This window comes from Anser anser (genome assembly GCF_964211835.1).
Source record: "Anser anser genome assembly, chromosome: 4".
Taxonomy (NCBI): domain Eukaryota; kingdom Metazoa; phylum Chordata; class Aves; order Anseriformes; family Anatidae; genus Anser; species Anser anser.
Window position 1 is genome coordinate 55,456,861 of NC_139724.1, and position 16,896 is coordinate 55,473,756.

A 16,896-nucleotide genomic window follows, 5' to 3' on the forward strand; every position below is an offset into this window, starting at 1 on the left:
TGGTAGCTGCGAAGGCTGAAGTGGTCAGGTGCCTCAGGGTGGTCATCTCCTCAGCTGCCCAGCCTCAGCCTGCCTGCCGTCGGGGCTCTGCATCCTGCGATTCGGCCCCTTGGAGTATATATAATGCTGGGAAGGAAGCACCGTGAGGCTGAAATGGAGAGGGCAAAGAAATGAGTACAGAGAAACTAATTTACTGCTTCACCTGAGACTTTGTCAGTATGTAGGCACTCCAGGCTAACTCAGTTTGGAGATTAGTTGGTAGCTTCTCTTAAAAAATAAAAACTTCTTTTTTAATTCAACAAAAAGAATATCAAGGCATGTCATTCACATTAAAACACAAATCATAGAGAGGATACTGCTGTGTTTGCCATAAAAGCATACATCAAAAATATCTTATTAAATTTCATATTGAATAACAGATTTTCTAAATTTCATAGTTCAGCAAAATATGCTACTTTACAAGACAGATTTTAGAGCCAGTGTTTGTGTCTGAGTCCCAAAGTAGTTAAGAGGAAGCTGCCCGAGCACAGATTTGCATCCTTTAGGAACATTGCCTGGAGGCTTGGCCCCCAGACTTCCCCACTGACCTTATTGGCATGGAACAGGTCTTTAGAGTCTGACATTAAGGTTGATGGCTCACCATTGTGCCCAACAGGAATAAAACCAGACCTGTGATTCTCCAAGAGCCTGTGTATAAACACCCATGACTACTGGCTTGATCCTGAAAAAACAGATCAGCCAAGTGGCAGAGGATCTCTACTGGTGTGCATTCAGAACGCATCTTCCCCTTTCACCTGAATGTTTCACAGTTATCATTCTGTCCTTATTTCCTCCAAGTTCAGATTTATCTGAATAAAGCTACAGAAAGCCTCCCTTGCTAAAACGCGTGAGAACAATTGGGTTATTTTGTTTCCTGATGGCCTGATCCTGCATTAATTCACACTGAGCAGCACTTTACCTCTTGAGAAGTCCCACAGGCGAGTGTAGCTCAGTAGTACTGATCCACAGAGATCAATACAAAATGCACCGAGTTGTTTGGCTTAAAACCAGCATGAATAAGGGTTCACAGCTTACAGACGGCTGTCTGAGGTAGCATGGCATTCTGAGTTCAGTTTTGTGTAAAACTGAGTGCTATAGGGTCAGCTCTCGTAGTCTGAAGAGCTTGGGCAGTAACCTGGGCGATACGCTATGGGCAGGGTTGCGATAGCTGTGAGAAACCGATTTATTCTGCCTGCAAGCTAAATTTACGTTCTTGTGCATATGTACTTCAGTGCGTGTTGTGGGGTGTTGAAAAGTGCTCAGCAATGGTCTGGTTTCACTCTCACAGGAGTCAGCGGAGACATGCTCAGCAGTTCTGCTGAGGTGAAGGCAGACCTACAGTCACCACTTTTGTATGTAACGGGGTCATAATATCCGAGTTTTTTATGGTATCTTTCAAGTGGAGCGCTTTGCCCTGCACTAAAATACAACCGCTGAGCTAAGACCTAGGTACTTAAAATACCCCCTCAGGTGTTTAGAGCCTGGATCTGCCAGGGGCAGCATGTTCAGCCTTCCTATTGCCTTCTTTCCCAAACTCTAGTTATTTGCAGTGCTTGGCAGGGCAAAGTTTGAGGTCAGGTCAAAGATCCAAGTGTAGGAGTCAGCAAATTGACCACTTTCATGCGGAAGCTGAGGGACTCCTGTGCAGAATTGCATCCTCTTAGTGAATACTAACTTAAAGCTGAGCGGTTTTTGCAGCTCCCTAGCAAGCTGGCCCAGTTTTAGGAGCAGGCAGTTGCCTAGAGCGACAGACGAAAGGAGGCAATAAAATCACATTTTAAGCAAGAAAGAGACCCTGTGACTCTGCGCCTGTTCCTGCCTGTTTAATGAGGGCTCGGTGCATCCCCCAGGTGTCATTCTCCCCAAGCTGCTGAGATGCCAAGGCCGAGCAAGCTCCTCCCAACAGGAACCGTGGCCACGGTCGTGTTGTTTGAACATCCCAGCTATTTGTTCTCGTCTCTGCTTTAGCTTGCTGCTGCTGAAACTGAGGGGAGAAACTTTCTGTGTTCCTTTTCTGCGCCTTCTTCTTGACAGGGCTGCGTTGCTTTTGCAAGGGTGGTTGGATTGGCAGGAGAGCAGGGGCAGATGTGCTGAGACGAGAGCTCATAGAATTCATGCTTCACTAAAAAAAAACCCTGTTATTATTATCCTTGCAAATTAGGAATGACAGGCTGCCTAAGCTTACTGGGTTTATATTTATGTCAAGAAGCTGATTGCAAGAAATAAGATATGTCCTAGCAGATCTTACATGGTACTGGGTTGCTGTAAGGACCTTTTATAGCCATTTCGGGGCTCAGTTAACTCTACTTGATTTATACTTCCCGTTTCTACGTAGTTCTGAGTGCTGAAAATATGCGTATGTTCAATTTTGTTAGATTTTGCAACTTTAGTCAGTCGCTGCGTCACATCATGAGGAGAGCTGTGAGAGGCAAATTGGCCCACATCGGCCCACTGCAATGTTCTTCAGCTTCCTCTGAAACAGCTGGTTGACAACATCCAAAAGAAGATGCTAAACTACATAGGCTTTGGTCTCATAAAATGAGAACGAGTTTGAGTTTGTGTGTTTTTCGCTCACAAATACATTTTTCCTCTAAGTGAGTCTGTAATGAAATCCTGGTAACTTCTCCAGGTTCTCTGCACGGTTTAGTAATAAAAAAAGTTTTTTTCTTCCATTTTGCTCTTTTGTATTTTGAATATACAATACAGAATATGTGTCATAAAATAATTTCTGCTCAAAAGAAAATGGATTTTACAAGTGACGTAGCTCCAATGTTGGTTCCTCAGGGTCTATTTTCCTGCCAATAAATTTGGATTTTGGAAGTAGGTGCATAAGGTTTCATCTGCTTGAAGTTTTAAGGATACAAAACTTCATGATGGCAGTGACTACTCAAATAAGGATATGGAACATGTAATACAAGGATGTAGCATCCGGCATTTGGTTTCTTCTAGAAAGTCTGCATACACGCACGTATCTAGGTACAAAAGTAGCTACCCTGAACTTAAGTAGAAACTGGGCACGAGCTCCTGATTTTGTTGAAGGCAGTGGGAGTTTTGCCACTGACTCAACTGAATGGTTATACAATCCGAAAACCTACAGGATTCAGGGTGAACATTTTCTTCCAATCTTAAAAGCTGGAGTAGAAGGAGCCATTTTTGGAAGTATTGTAATAGATGGTGGATTTGAGTTTCCTGCACGATAGTAAGCATTAAAAGGAATTAAGAGGAGGTCAGAGACTGGCAGCTCTCAGAGTAGGAAGGGCATGGAGTGTGGAGAATCAGATACAGGCTTTTTGATCAAAGTGCAAAATACTCTACTGGCCTCAGCTGAGACTGCATTTCCAGTTGCAGGGAGGAGCTTGGATGTCCCACAATTAAGAGACAAATATCCTTCTTTAATTTTTCCCCAGCAGAGTTTCCTTTATATTTCCTTGTATGCCATTGTTATGACATTGGTTGATCTGCCTGTGTTCTTACCAGTATGATATTTAAGCCTTCAAACCACATCATTTCCATAAGTGCTGAGGAGGGAACTCTAACCTGGAGTAAGAATTTCCAAACAGGGAGGAGTAAGAACAGTCCTGGTTTTCAGGAGCTGCCATGTGGTGTAATTATGCACTTGTACAGTATACAGAGTAATTTATATTTCAAGGAAAAGGGGAAGATAATACCTCCAAGCTGGTTAGTTTTGTGTCTTTGTAAGCACAGGAGTACTTCATTCTCACCTCCAAGTCCCAGTCTGACTTGCCAGCTGGCATCGGCAAAAGGGCTTCTACTTTATCCTAAAAACAGTGCACCACCAGGAGCCTGGCTTAACACCTGTAATGACAATGGTCTGGGTATGAGAGGTTTGCTTTTCTTTCATTTTCTTCTTTTTGAGGTTCTGTAGAAACTCTCTTTGCAACCTAGCAAAGCAAACATAGCCTTTTCTATTAAAACGTTGCAAGTGGCTGCACCACACCACATCTTTATTTTTATCTCTTATGTCACACTTGATTGAAGGGTTCTTCGCAGCTAAAATAACATGATGAAGGCATGGAAATTATTTTTGTCTTACTTTCTCCTGGAAGCTTAAAAGAAACCCGTTTTCTCACACAGAATTCTCATGCATAGATGTACGCTCCCCAGGGGTACATACGTGCACACATGCCCACACACACTCGAAAGACACAAAAGGATGTAAGTATTGCTAAATTCACATAGGGAATACGCAGTGTTAAGATTGCAAAGTTAGTCATTCAACTTTGTTCATATAACTTTAAATTTTACCTTGTTGCACATATACGTTATAGCAGTCCTTAATTAGCTGACCCGGTACTCTGTTTTACCACCCGTTGATATAACTCAGTGCAAAAGAGGGGTTCCTCACTGAATAGTGTTAAGCTCTCAGTCAGTGGCATACTTGTCAGTGACATACGTGCTCCGTGACACACTTGCTGCTCACTGTTCAGACCCCGTCTGCAGATAGATACAGCCTTTTTCTCCTCAGCACTTCCGTGTCTTTTCCCGAGTTAGTAAAGATACTAAGTACATAAGCCCTTCCAAAACCTGAATTCATTTTCATAACACCCAATGCAGAGGAAGATTCATTACTGTAACATACTCATTAATACCAAAAGTTTCTGTTAATTTTGGATGCCCTTTCTGAGATACCAAGGACTGCTTTTTTTTTTCAAAGTAACTGGTATTAGATACCAAGTGCAAGTAGCAATTTTTATCCCCATCAGCTGTAGCTGAGAGTGTTCGGGTTATTTGTGTTCTAAGCTTCAGGCTTTCAAGTCAGGTGCTCAGAAAAGGAAGAGCCTACAATTAGTGATCACCCATGAAAAATTTAAAAGATGTAATTAGCATCCTAGGAAGTCCATGGTGGAAGCCAGGATGGAAGGTAACTCCCTCCTCTCTCTGGAGCAACGTTCACTTTTTTAGCCATGAAATGATTTTTTCCTTTCGTGTAATTCCTTGCCTCATTGCTGCACCTCCTAACCTCAGCTAAAAATAAATCATGGTCCTTTGACAGCAATCTGCTTAGTTTTACAGCCCTGCCTCATCCTTAAAGGTTATCCATAGTTACAACAGAACAGGCAAAATATCCTCCCATGCATTTTTAACTTCTTACTCAATAATTTCCCTCCTCAGCCCACCATCACAGATCTTCCCACATTTCCCCCAGAAGGAGGGAACCTTCTGTGTTCCAGTTTGTGTCCACTGCCTCTTGCCCTGCCTCTTGTCCTCATCTTTTTTGGCCAGCCGCTCACTCTTGGCTTTTTTGTCCCCGTGCTTTCTATTGGTCACCACTTTGCTCGGCGTTTTTGAGCTCCCCTTCTCGCCAGGTCCCCGTCAGCCTTTCCCTTCCCCTCTGCCTGCTCTGCTCCCCGGCAGGGGGTGGTGGAATGGCCCCTACCCATGCTGCTCCCTGGTAGATGCTTCTAGCATCTAAAAGATGAGCTTTGGTCTTCCAAAAATATGTACTGGTGGTGGTGGCAGGCATGCTGAAGTTCCACATGGTGAGAACTTTCGAGATATACCTAATGGCTTCTGGGTCTAGAAAATGCTTATGGCAGAAAAGAACACGCACATTACACTCCCTCTGAGGAAGTGAAATCCAAAGAAAAGCCAGAACGTAAAGGAGGAGGAGGGACAGAAGGCTGGGATGTTTCTCTGAGAGTCGGTCCAAGTTTCTGTGCCACTGCTTTGCAGAGATTGTTGTGGCAAGTAATCTTGGACTCGTGTTCAAAGCAGCAATTAGGGGGAGGCTAAATCGAGTGAGCATGTACATGTCTGCAGCAGAGTTAAGAGAGGGCCATCTGCTGTGCAGCATTTTGTGAGTGTTTTCTAAGTGAACTACACCTGCTGCACATGTGGTAATTAAATTTGAAATAGAAGAGTCAAAATATTCCTGCTGCAAGGTTGTTGATGAATAAGGCTTACCAATCTGATTATAGACATTTATATATTTATTTGTGCACATTACATGACAAATAAAATCACCACTCTGATTTGTTTGTGCTAATAGAAAATAGACCCATTTACACTCCATTGTTAATGTGATTTTATGGGATTTATTGACATGGCAAGTTTATTTTAGACATATGAAGACATATGAAGACCCAGGAGAGTGGGATTGCAGTAGTAACATTAATTTGTCATCTCAGTGCTAAGAAGGAAGGGAAAAAAAAAAAAAAAAAGCTTGCAGAGCTTTATTTTACCTGCAGGGGTTCTGAAGGAGCAGCTGTCACTTTTTTTAGTCTTATTTAAAATATGCCATTATTTTTCATTGTGCTCCCGAATTGATACTGCAGCTATGCTGGGGGAAAAGGAAGCTCTCCACCTGCTCCAAGTCCAGAACAAAGTGCTTAATCTTGGAGACAAGCACTGAGAGCAAAAGGGGGTTTCTCTCTATGAATCTAGTTGCTCTGCCGCAGAAATAATGGCAGTGGATTTCTGTCTCTAGTCTACTGTAGCTAATACTGATTTCTGTAAGCTGATGTAGCGTGCAGTACCCTATTACCAAATGCCATCACAGACATGTTTTGCAACCACTGCCATGCCACAGTTGCACAGTGCTGTGCTCTGAAGTGTTATGAAGGCCCTCGGGCAGCCTGAATGTAAAAACATTTGGTGAAGAATTGTGAAGACAACTATCATCATCGGGGGGGGGGGGGGGGGGGGTTAATTTGAAATAGGCTTTATCCCCAAATAAAACCTGTCATTTGGGTCACTGTTGCCGTAGAATGGTTATTTTTTTTCCTACAGAAGCAGGAATAGTTGAGACTTATTGTTAGCACTTAATCATTTTTGGTAAACCATTTAAATAACTCAGTAAGCCTGTCTCTTGAGTTCTGTATGCCTCGTTACAAGGAATGGCTCCAGAATCTGCCCTTTCACCAACGTGCAAAACTGCACATCCAAAAAGGCTTCAGAGCTCCCAGCTGCATGCTCCCGGTTGTATCGAAGGTTGCTGTCAGTGTGGGGTCTCCTCTTGTGCTTTTCTCATGAAGAAAATCTTCGTGTTTGGGGCTAGATGGGAGCAGCAGCGGGCACTAGATGGGGACAAGTGCTCCGACGCTCACCGCCTGCTTCCCCCAGGCACAATCATCCAGATCCTGCTTTGTTAAGTGTCTTCCGAGCAGGTAAGTGTGCTGAGCGTACGATTTGATAGTATCTTATTCTCTTGGCTGGGCTGCCTGGTGGGTGCAGTCACTCCTTTCTGAGGTTTCCTGCATGAGACGGTTGGCAGCTGGTTTTCCAGGAGGTGCTGCTTTCTTCTGTTTGTCTGGGTGCCAGCTTAAACCGTTTGGACAGCTTTAAATCTTTCATAAAGTGCTTCTTCAAGTAAAAGCTTTGTTTTAAGGTGTCCGACTACCCACAAAAAAACTAAAAATAATACATTCTGTTCTGTGCCTGCGCCACAACTTGCTTTACTGGCTTTTCTGTGGCCCTTTTCTGTTGGCAGGAGGGGGGCCTGGGGATGCTGAACGATCATTCGGGGATGTTTGGGGCACATCTGGGAAGCTGAGCCCCACATTCATGAATCTTAATGGAAGTGAATGAAACTCAAGTTCAGTTCTTACCCTTTTTCTGTTCAAAAAAAAAAAGAAAAAAGAAAATGAAAGGAGCTCACAGCCTTTTATCACACCGCCTAAATTCCTTTATTCGTGAAAGCACATAAAAATCATGCAGGCTTAGGAAAAGTGCCTTCCTCAGAGGCCATGAGCAGCCCCGTTGATTTCTTTAGGAGACGGAGCACAGCTAGAGCTGGGATGAAGCCCTCAGCCTCCTGCTAGGTTGTATCTTGCTTGTGCACATTCAGTTAAACAAATTGCTAAATCTGAGTCAGTTTTTATGGCTTTGTAGTTTTGTACAAAGTATTCAGGTTGCAGATTGTTACTGGAGTTGAAAAAAATATGTTATTGTGTGTAATAATAAAGTAGACAGTAAAATGGATTTCCTTTTAGGTTTCCTTTGCTCCAAATACGTACTATGTATTTTCTTCAGCTCACTGACAGAATAGTCTACTGAATGAGGCATGGTCAGGGTGTCAGGAGCCTTGGATTTAATTTCCAGGCCTGTCAAAGTTTTCCTGTGCAATGACTAAGCAAGTCCATTAGGACTAGATCTGCAGAGAAATTTAAGGCTATAACTCCAGGTGACCATGATCCTTCTTCAGCTGCTGCTTAATCCTTTATTCCGTAATTGCTAATTTAGGTCACTCAGCTGTATGATTTCTGAGAGTAAAATTCCTAAGAAAATAATTCTTCCCATGAATTTTCAGGAGCCAGGGAGTCAAAGGTGGGACTGAGGACTGAGTAGCTTTAGAAGTAAGTTTATATACATAGTTTCCTTATTCATGAGCTGTGAGGGTACTAACCTACAACCTGTAGTACCTCCTCACCCCCCAGGGGTGCTGGAAGCATTAGAGATCATGAGTCCCTTTCTGGGCAGAAATGTGTTACCTCTGGGTACTTCTGTATGTCCTTACAGAGTTCAATGACTGTGATCTATAAAAAAGAAGAATTTAACTAAAATTGAAATAATCCAAGTTATCAAGTCAGAGTTTAGCCAAGACAGTGGATTAAATCTACTACTTTCAAGATGATTGCTTTTGATGCTCTTGTGATACAAGTGCATAAGATGTTATTTAGGTTTTCACCTGGAAAATAGCATTTCAATCCATACACTGTGCTAAATTCATCCTGTGGTATTGAATCAGTGAGAGCAGATAGGCACTACAAGTTACCATGGCACCTCCTGGGCGATTTACCTCACGGTTCCCTTGAGGAGCGGTGTCTCTCATGTGAGTACACACACCGCTTCCTGGGACAGCGTGTTTGTATTAATGGTGTTCCTTTTTTGTTTGTTTACGTTTTTTTTCAGATATAACACCAAAACCGAGCTTTTCAGATCAGCCCTTTTTCTCTGAAGACACAAGCTTCCTGTGTGAAACATGTGGGCCTGACCCAGGTGCTGAGGCTGTCGGCATTGCTGCTTCTGTCAGCCTCCGTGGAGCTGCTTGGCAAGTAACGTGGGCACAGTCTGATGGTATTTCGGGAAGCCAGTAGCTCCCCAAAGGGCTTTCCTGTATTTAGGAATGAGTTAAAGTTTCACTCTTCATATTAAGGATATCACAGAGGTCACTTGCTGATCTCCAGAGGAGACGGGCAGTTGAACTGTGCAGGAGATAAAAGCACACTGCCAAATAATCCACTGAGCAAATAATTGGCTGTGCCTTCAGACTGCCGTGATACCATGACTGTTAGGAGAAAACATCGCTGGAAACGTCTGAGAGTGGTAAAATCTCACAAAATTAAATCTCACAAGTTACAGACTCAGGTATGACAGTCAAATGCATGAAGCTGCTTAATTCTGTACTCTTTACTTGAGAGCTTTTGTAGCATTTTGCACCAGTACAGAAATAGGTGGCACCTCAGAGCTACTACATTTCAGAGTCTTGCCGAGCGTTTCCAGGAAGCACTCAAATGATCAATGGAGACATTTTTTTCTCTTCGTCATAGACATTTAATTTTATGTGTATTCCATATAAACAGGATTAGGTTTAATCAACTGTAGTTTTCTTAAGTGTGAGTTATTTTGCTGTCGTACCTGCGCTATAATTTAATTAATGTCTCAATGGATGCTTAAATCAATATCTCTTGGTCCCACCTGCCCTGCTTTCTCTTGCAAATAAACAGCCATGCTACAGTTAACAAATCAGTGGATGTTTAGGAACAGAGATGCCTTTTCTTCTGTGGTGTGGATTAACTTTGCAACCTGGAAGTGGCAGCAGCAGAAGTGTAGGCACCCCTGTGTTATGGTGGGCTCACACATGTTCTTGCTTCAGTCTGAACTCAACTGCAGTTTTGAGGTATCTCTCCCAGTTGTCCCCGCTTCCTGGGTTTGGGCTGGCATCGTCAGTAGTCTTGGGGTGCAGGAACTGGAATCCGTTCAGGTCATACTAAACTGAACAGCAATTGTGGCATTCAGCCCATGGGGCCAGACTGGAGATAGTTTGAAGTAAAGTACCAAAATCTAAAATGTGTGTGCTGTTGGTATCAAATTCTCTGCATCAACAGTTTTACTCTACAGACGTACTGCTTTTGATCCACACTAGTTGCTAATGTAGCAAAAAGTACAGGCTTTTTTTATTGATGATTTCCAGATAGCAGGGAACAGAAAGTATCCCTCATCTATAGAGTGACACAGAGACTTAGAGATTCATATTTTTTCAGTAGTCAGAACAGAAATAGCATTCTTATGCATTATTGCTGATTTATTTAAGTTGCACTATTTGAATTATTGTACAATTGAAAGATCAGAAGTAAGAATGCCAGGAAATAGTTTAATCTGCTGCTCCAGTTTCTCTCTACTGCTAGATAATCAGTTTTTGATTGAAAATGTGACCATTGTGTTGTCAGCGCCTTTGACTTGTTTAATTTTAGTTTCCTCTATTTCACTGTTCATGACAAATGAAATCACCTATAATGAAACTTATGTAACAATGCTTCTGTGCAGCCCAGCTATGTGCATTGTCTGCTTACAGCTGTGATAAACATAGGTGATAAACTAGGTGATGAGGACTACATAATACACAACTGCATGCACACGCTTGTATATACATATTTATGATACACACATAGGGCTAATCCACACTGATTGATGACATCAGTCCAATATATTGCAGAGAATAAAGTCAATGTTAGGCCTTATAAATAGCAAATGGAAATTTTTTCATGAAACTTTCACCTCTTACACCCTGTAACAGGGTGTCCATAGAATAAAATGCAGAGAAAGCATAGTCTGTATGTTTAATTCCTCATGAAGCAAGAGAAATCATGTTCCCTAGGTCCAAATCAACCACTGTTTCATTGACTTCAAACCATTTTGGCCCTGTAGGGTCGGCTCCTTTGAGTCCTAGCATCTGCCTTACTGGGACTGGTTTCTGTGTCTGGCAGGATGTATTGCATCTCAAGGAGTATTTTCATTATGATTACTCAAAAGGCCATTTCTTTATAGGATGTGTTATTTTCTCTGAAACCCTCTTTTCTTGGACACCACAGGAAAGCGTGAGAGTGAGATATATCATGAATTATTTTTTGGAGTGACTGGGTCAGGCACATGGCAATAGTTTATTCTAAGTGCAAAACGGTGTGCAATGAATAGAAGCAGTTTGATATGATTTTCTGCTTGTAGTGGCTTTTCAGTCTCTAAAAAGCAAAACTGAGAGTATATATTGAAGTAGAAGCTCAAGTGTTTTCCTGTTTTCTGAGTTGATATGAGCTTTATGTGTCTTTAAAGCACAAGGCTTAGGAAATACTCTTGTTATGAGGTGTCTGTCTCCAGTACAGCCAGGCATTCAGCTGTGCCTGCAGTTTTCAGAAGATGAGCGCATGACTGAGGAAGACCTGTCAGGAAAACAAGCTGGGGGAAATCCAAGTTTTCAGGAAAAGAGACTCTGGACCTCGGACCTCCTTATGGACTCCTCAGAGAGAAGGCCACCTGGGAGGACTTGCAGAGGAAGATCCGGACTGTGGTCTAAAAGAGGTCTGTTTTGGCAAGGACAAGAGAGACGGCTTAAGAATACATACAGCTGGAAGGGTTCCTGGGAAACAGTAAAGCAGGTCAGATTTACTGCTGGTAGAAGTAACTTCCTATTGATATAGGAGGCTAAGTCTCCAGTACTACATTGTGAGCATAGTCCTCATCCCCTGATACTCATATGGCGGTGGTGGCAGAGAAGGACTCCAAAGCTCTAACAGAGGCTACCAAACCTTGATATGACAGGAGAAAGGCTGCCCTGAAATTTGGGCTTACTGGGAACAGCCAGTTTGCTCTGTGTGTCTAGAATGCTAAGTTTTCCTTGGAAAACAGGAAAGCATATTTGAAGACGCTGTAAAGCCAGGTAGCATATAGCTGTCATTTATTTGTCAGGGAAAAAAAAAGGAAAAATCTATTTTTGTTCTTGAGCAATCTTTTCACTTTCCTTCTTTTAAAACACAATGACAGTTAATGATTAATAGACACAGTCCACAGTGCTGCCAGCAGGAAGCCAGCCTGAGTGTGGGGGAAGTCTAAATAATTGAAGGGAAAAGGTGACAGAGGCAGCCATTAGTTCTTCTGGATAAGAAAGGCTTCATTGCCTGGCTATTTGCCCAAATAAAAGGGAAAATTTACCATTTGAGTAGTGTGATCTGTAGATTTCATGATGGACTTTTCTCGGGGGCAAAGAAAACAACAGGGCTCAATGTTTCTAAATCTGTAGAAATTCATGCAAAACCTCCTCATTTTTAGTTGCATTACAGCACTTACAACATAACCAGCTTGTCAGAAATAACTGGGCAGGATTCCAGAAACAAAACTGAGCACCCTATAGCAGCATACTGAACGCCCTATAGCAGCATGAATCAAGGCTAGCTGCCTTCACAGAGTGACTCTTCTCCATGGGCATCCTAGTGGTTGTGGGAGACCCTGCAAACTTGCAAAATCAGGTCTGTAATTTTAAAGGGCTGAGCAAATCGGAGTGGCAAATGTCAAGCAGAAAACTAACTCCAGTCTTCTCAAGCTGGGCAATGAAAAACAGGTACTCAAAATAAATAACCACTTTTCAAAGAGTAGGTTTTAGTTTGTTTGCCGAACTGCATATTCTGCAGCTCTGTGTCATGGAGATAAGTGGAGGGAGGATATTGTTTCAGATTCTCTTCAGGAGAGTAAGAGAGGAACCTTTCCTTCAGTTTTGTGGACTACTGTCTCATCTGACACTTCGCATAATGTAGTATCCTTTCATTTCTAGGCAGAACTTGCGAAGTGCCAGGAAACAAGCTGTCCTGTCTTCTACAGGAGAAGTTTCCTAGAGCCTAATTAGTCTTTCTGCACAGGCAATAACAATAAGGCAATTGTTAAATGATGGCATTTAACTGGTGATGTAAAATGAGATGGTGGTGAAATGAGAAGCCATCTGTTGGCTCCATGTGGTTGTTAGAACTTACAGCAGTGACCATGAAAGGATGCAGGGGCCGTGCACTGGAGCACATGAACTGCATGAACTATTTCTGGGACATTTGGACATCGAGCTCAGTCTTTCCTAACTTCAGGGCTCTCCACATGGCCCATGACTGTACTAGATACAGTTCAGCTGTGCAAGGCCAGAAGAGCATCATATTGGAATATAAAATTCTTAGTTGGAGCATGACAGGAATTTGTGCTGAGTTGATCATGAAGAAAGAAGAACACAGCTTCGATTTCTTGAAGAATTTGTGTCTGCTAATATCCCTCCTGATAAGGTCTTGTAGCTGTATCTTGTTGCTCCTTACACTAACTGATTGGCCCTCTTCCATGTAACTTTTATGAGAAGGGGCAGATGTTGCCCAGAGTCTTGTTTTGGCTTACGTTTGAAGGAATGTGTGGAATCTGTTTAACGAGACCCCGTTGTGCTAGGCAGTTAGGTGACTGCCTAACACCCTGGTCACGGAGGTGACTGTGAAATGCTGGAAAGATTTCAGAACAAGTTTTTTGTGCACATATACTTTACCATAACTCAAAGGAGCTTCCTAAAAAAATAATTTTCCTCTAACATTTTTCATTGTGTCTGTCACTTGCAGGTGGCAATGAGCTAGCACCTTTTCATGTTGAGATTCTCACTCTTGAGCCATTTAATTAGGACAGTGATGTTGTGTGGAGAATAAGAATTTGAATTAATTTTTATGACTTTCACATCCAGTAACTCCTGAATGTTTTGGAAAGAAAAATCTATAAAAATGCAAGGAGGTCTGCCAAACGACAGCTTGTACTTAATATCCTGCTGAAGAGGATATTGTTATTGCAACACTTATTTCTACACCAGCATTCAACTATTTACAGACATTCACTATTCTTTCATCAACCTGTAACATAAAGTGGCTCTCCACAGACAATGTCAGGTGTGTGCTGAAGTGTTCCCGAAAGGTATTGAAACAATATAAAGGAGTGTAATAGAGGCTAATGACCTTTTCAAGTTTTGTTTTGTTTTGTTTTTAAACATGAAGGGGAATCACAAATGTATTTTGGATTTGTTTCCTAAAGGCGTCACACTCAGTCCAAGTGATGACAGTAGTAGGAACGAAGGCTGAAGAGAGAAATTGGAGTTAAGGGGCTTCGTGTGAGAGTAGAAAATACTAATGATTCCTTGGATGTCAATGAGAAGGAAAGATGTCAAAAGAGAGAAAAAGAATTAATTTAACAAGCAAAGTCAAGCAAGAGAAGGTCATGGAGAAGAGAAGAGGCCATGGCTGTGGCAGGACAAAGATAGCTGAATGCACAGGAGTATGAGGAGCTTCATGATTGAGACTCAGAAGCATTTAGCTAAGTTACAAACAACAGCTATGTATGAATGGAAGTCAAGGATCTATTCTGTCTACTATATCCATAATAGTAGTGCCCTGAGGCATTCTGCCTGCAGAGACTCCGGAGGTAGCAGCTACCTTCCCACAGTGTAAAAACTGCAGGGAGGTCGTGTCCTGATCCCACAACTACTTCCCATCTGGTAACGCTGAGATGATTTTCCCTTCCCTGCTTAACAACCTTGCATTGAAAGGTGGCTGCTGTCAGATACCAGAGCGGTGCCTAAAGGAAGGCTCCCAGGGGGCTTTACAAGGTGATGCGAGGGAGGAGCAGGGCTCCTGCCAAAAAGCAGCTTGAGGATGAAGGAGGCACCAGAGACAAAGGCTCAATCTGAGGCCATCGGGGTATTAAAGAGGGAGGGGGCACACCTAGCCCTAATGGAGGGTGAGCTGGAGACTGGTTGCTTTTGGTTGTCTGGAGCAAAACTCATGTGTCTACTGAGATTTTTTAGAGGAAGAGGCATAGAATTATTTCGTTTGAGCAACAGTTTTTATTCAGAGATTTTGTATATTTAAGCTCTTGACAGCAGTTCTCATGTTCTTGCTAATAGAGTTAAATTACAGAATAGAGGCTTCATTTTTATTATATAACATACTGTAAGTCTGCAGTGGTTCTGAGTGAGACTGGGGGAAAAAAATGTTTTGTTAAGTGTCTGACCTGTTTTGATTGCTACATCTGTCACGTTTCTCTTCCAATCCTGATTTTTCTTCCCACTATCTTAATATCTTTGAGTTTGATAGATTATTTCTAAACACAGGAACGATGAAAACTACAAGAATTCTCTCTAAGACTGCTTAGTTACTGCACTGTGTGAGGATAGTTTTCATTGATACACCACCTATTTACAAAATACTCAGAAGCTGGTTTATTACATCTCATAAGCACTCTGCATTTCTCCATGGATATTTTCCTTAGCTCCTGTGACTTCTGGAAGTCTGCTGTCATTTTGGACTGTGAGAAACTGATGTACCAACCAGCTTGCTTCAGCTAATGAAAAAGTCTGTGTTAGAGGTAGGTACTACCAGATCTCCAGTTCCAGACTAATCTTTTAGATCTACATTAAGAACTGGACTGGAGCCATTATGGTTTTTGAAAATTTCCATGGAATTTCTTAAAAACATTAATGTATTTTCAGATTTAAATATGCTTGTTATACTTTGGAGCTATTATGTGAAACCAAAACTCTTGCCAAATTTGTGGTGGCCAATAAAAAGAATGCTGAATTCAATGAGCTGCTGTCTAAAATCCCAGGGTTTGTGTTTTTGGCTAGAGGTAGGGATTTGAGATTCCAGAGCTGGAGTCCTGGGTTTATTCATCCAAAGATCCACCCTGAAGGTGTGGACATCAAAAAAAAAAAAGCTCCTGACTTTGGGGAGGTCCCAGTGATGGCACATCTGGGCCATCGAGGACTCTTGGTTGCACTGAGTTTCATGCCTTAGAGCACTTGTTCAGTGTTTGGCAAAAGCTCATCAATCCATAGGTATTTTTGCTAAAACAGTTTGTGTTCCACATTTTCTGACAAGCATTCATCCGGACGTATCTAGCGAGTTTAATTGCTGAGTAACAGGAGCCATAATATTTCACCAAGCATTCCTACAACAATAGGATATATTTGGGTCAAACTACAGCATGCATCTTCAGTGCTAAATTAATATCCTCTCTGCTATTGTTAGTTCAGGCAGCTTATAGCTAGCTGAAGTACAAGAGAAGCTAATATTAAAAATTACTGAGCAGTGGCTAAAATGGCCAGTGAATTGGTAATGTCATGTAATTATCCTGAATATTTGTGGAGGCACTTTTACTATCTATTCAAGTTACATGTTTTACATATATATAGAAAACCACTGCACTATGACTTTGGACTGATTTACGTGGCTTTGTCTTGTTGGAAATGAATGCAAGTTTTATGAGAAAAGTGACCTTGAAATGTCCAACAAAAATTATTCAGAATGTTCCAGTATTCAGAACACAGCTTATGAACAAGGATAATTCTTTGTTGAATTAATTATAAATGATGTAGACAGTAATTCAAACGTATATTTCTTTGAGGCACCTAAAATCAGATTTTTTAATACTTTTATAGTAGATAGCTGTAGGTTTTCTAGGGAATTAAGCTTAAGTTCCATATTGTGTTATCACTGCTGTATGGATTATCTTTGCCTCACCCACCTAGACACCACAAATTGTTGGTGACAACATCCCTAGCTCCCGCTCTGATTCCGTGCTAGATTATTTTAAAATAGAGATAGCGATGTTTCAGAATTGCCTCTTGTAGATGTGATTCTGCTGTGGGAGCACAGCCTGACATAATAGCATAGCTACTTTACTATATTGCTCGGAGGATAAGATTTTAAACACCTGTTCAGATATGAATGATACATTTACTTCTCATATCTCTACACTGAAAACTCATTTTGCTGTGAAGATAGAAGTAATTCCTCCTGCCAAATCCCTGAACACCCTCATTTCCATCCAGGAACCTGCTGACCT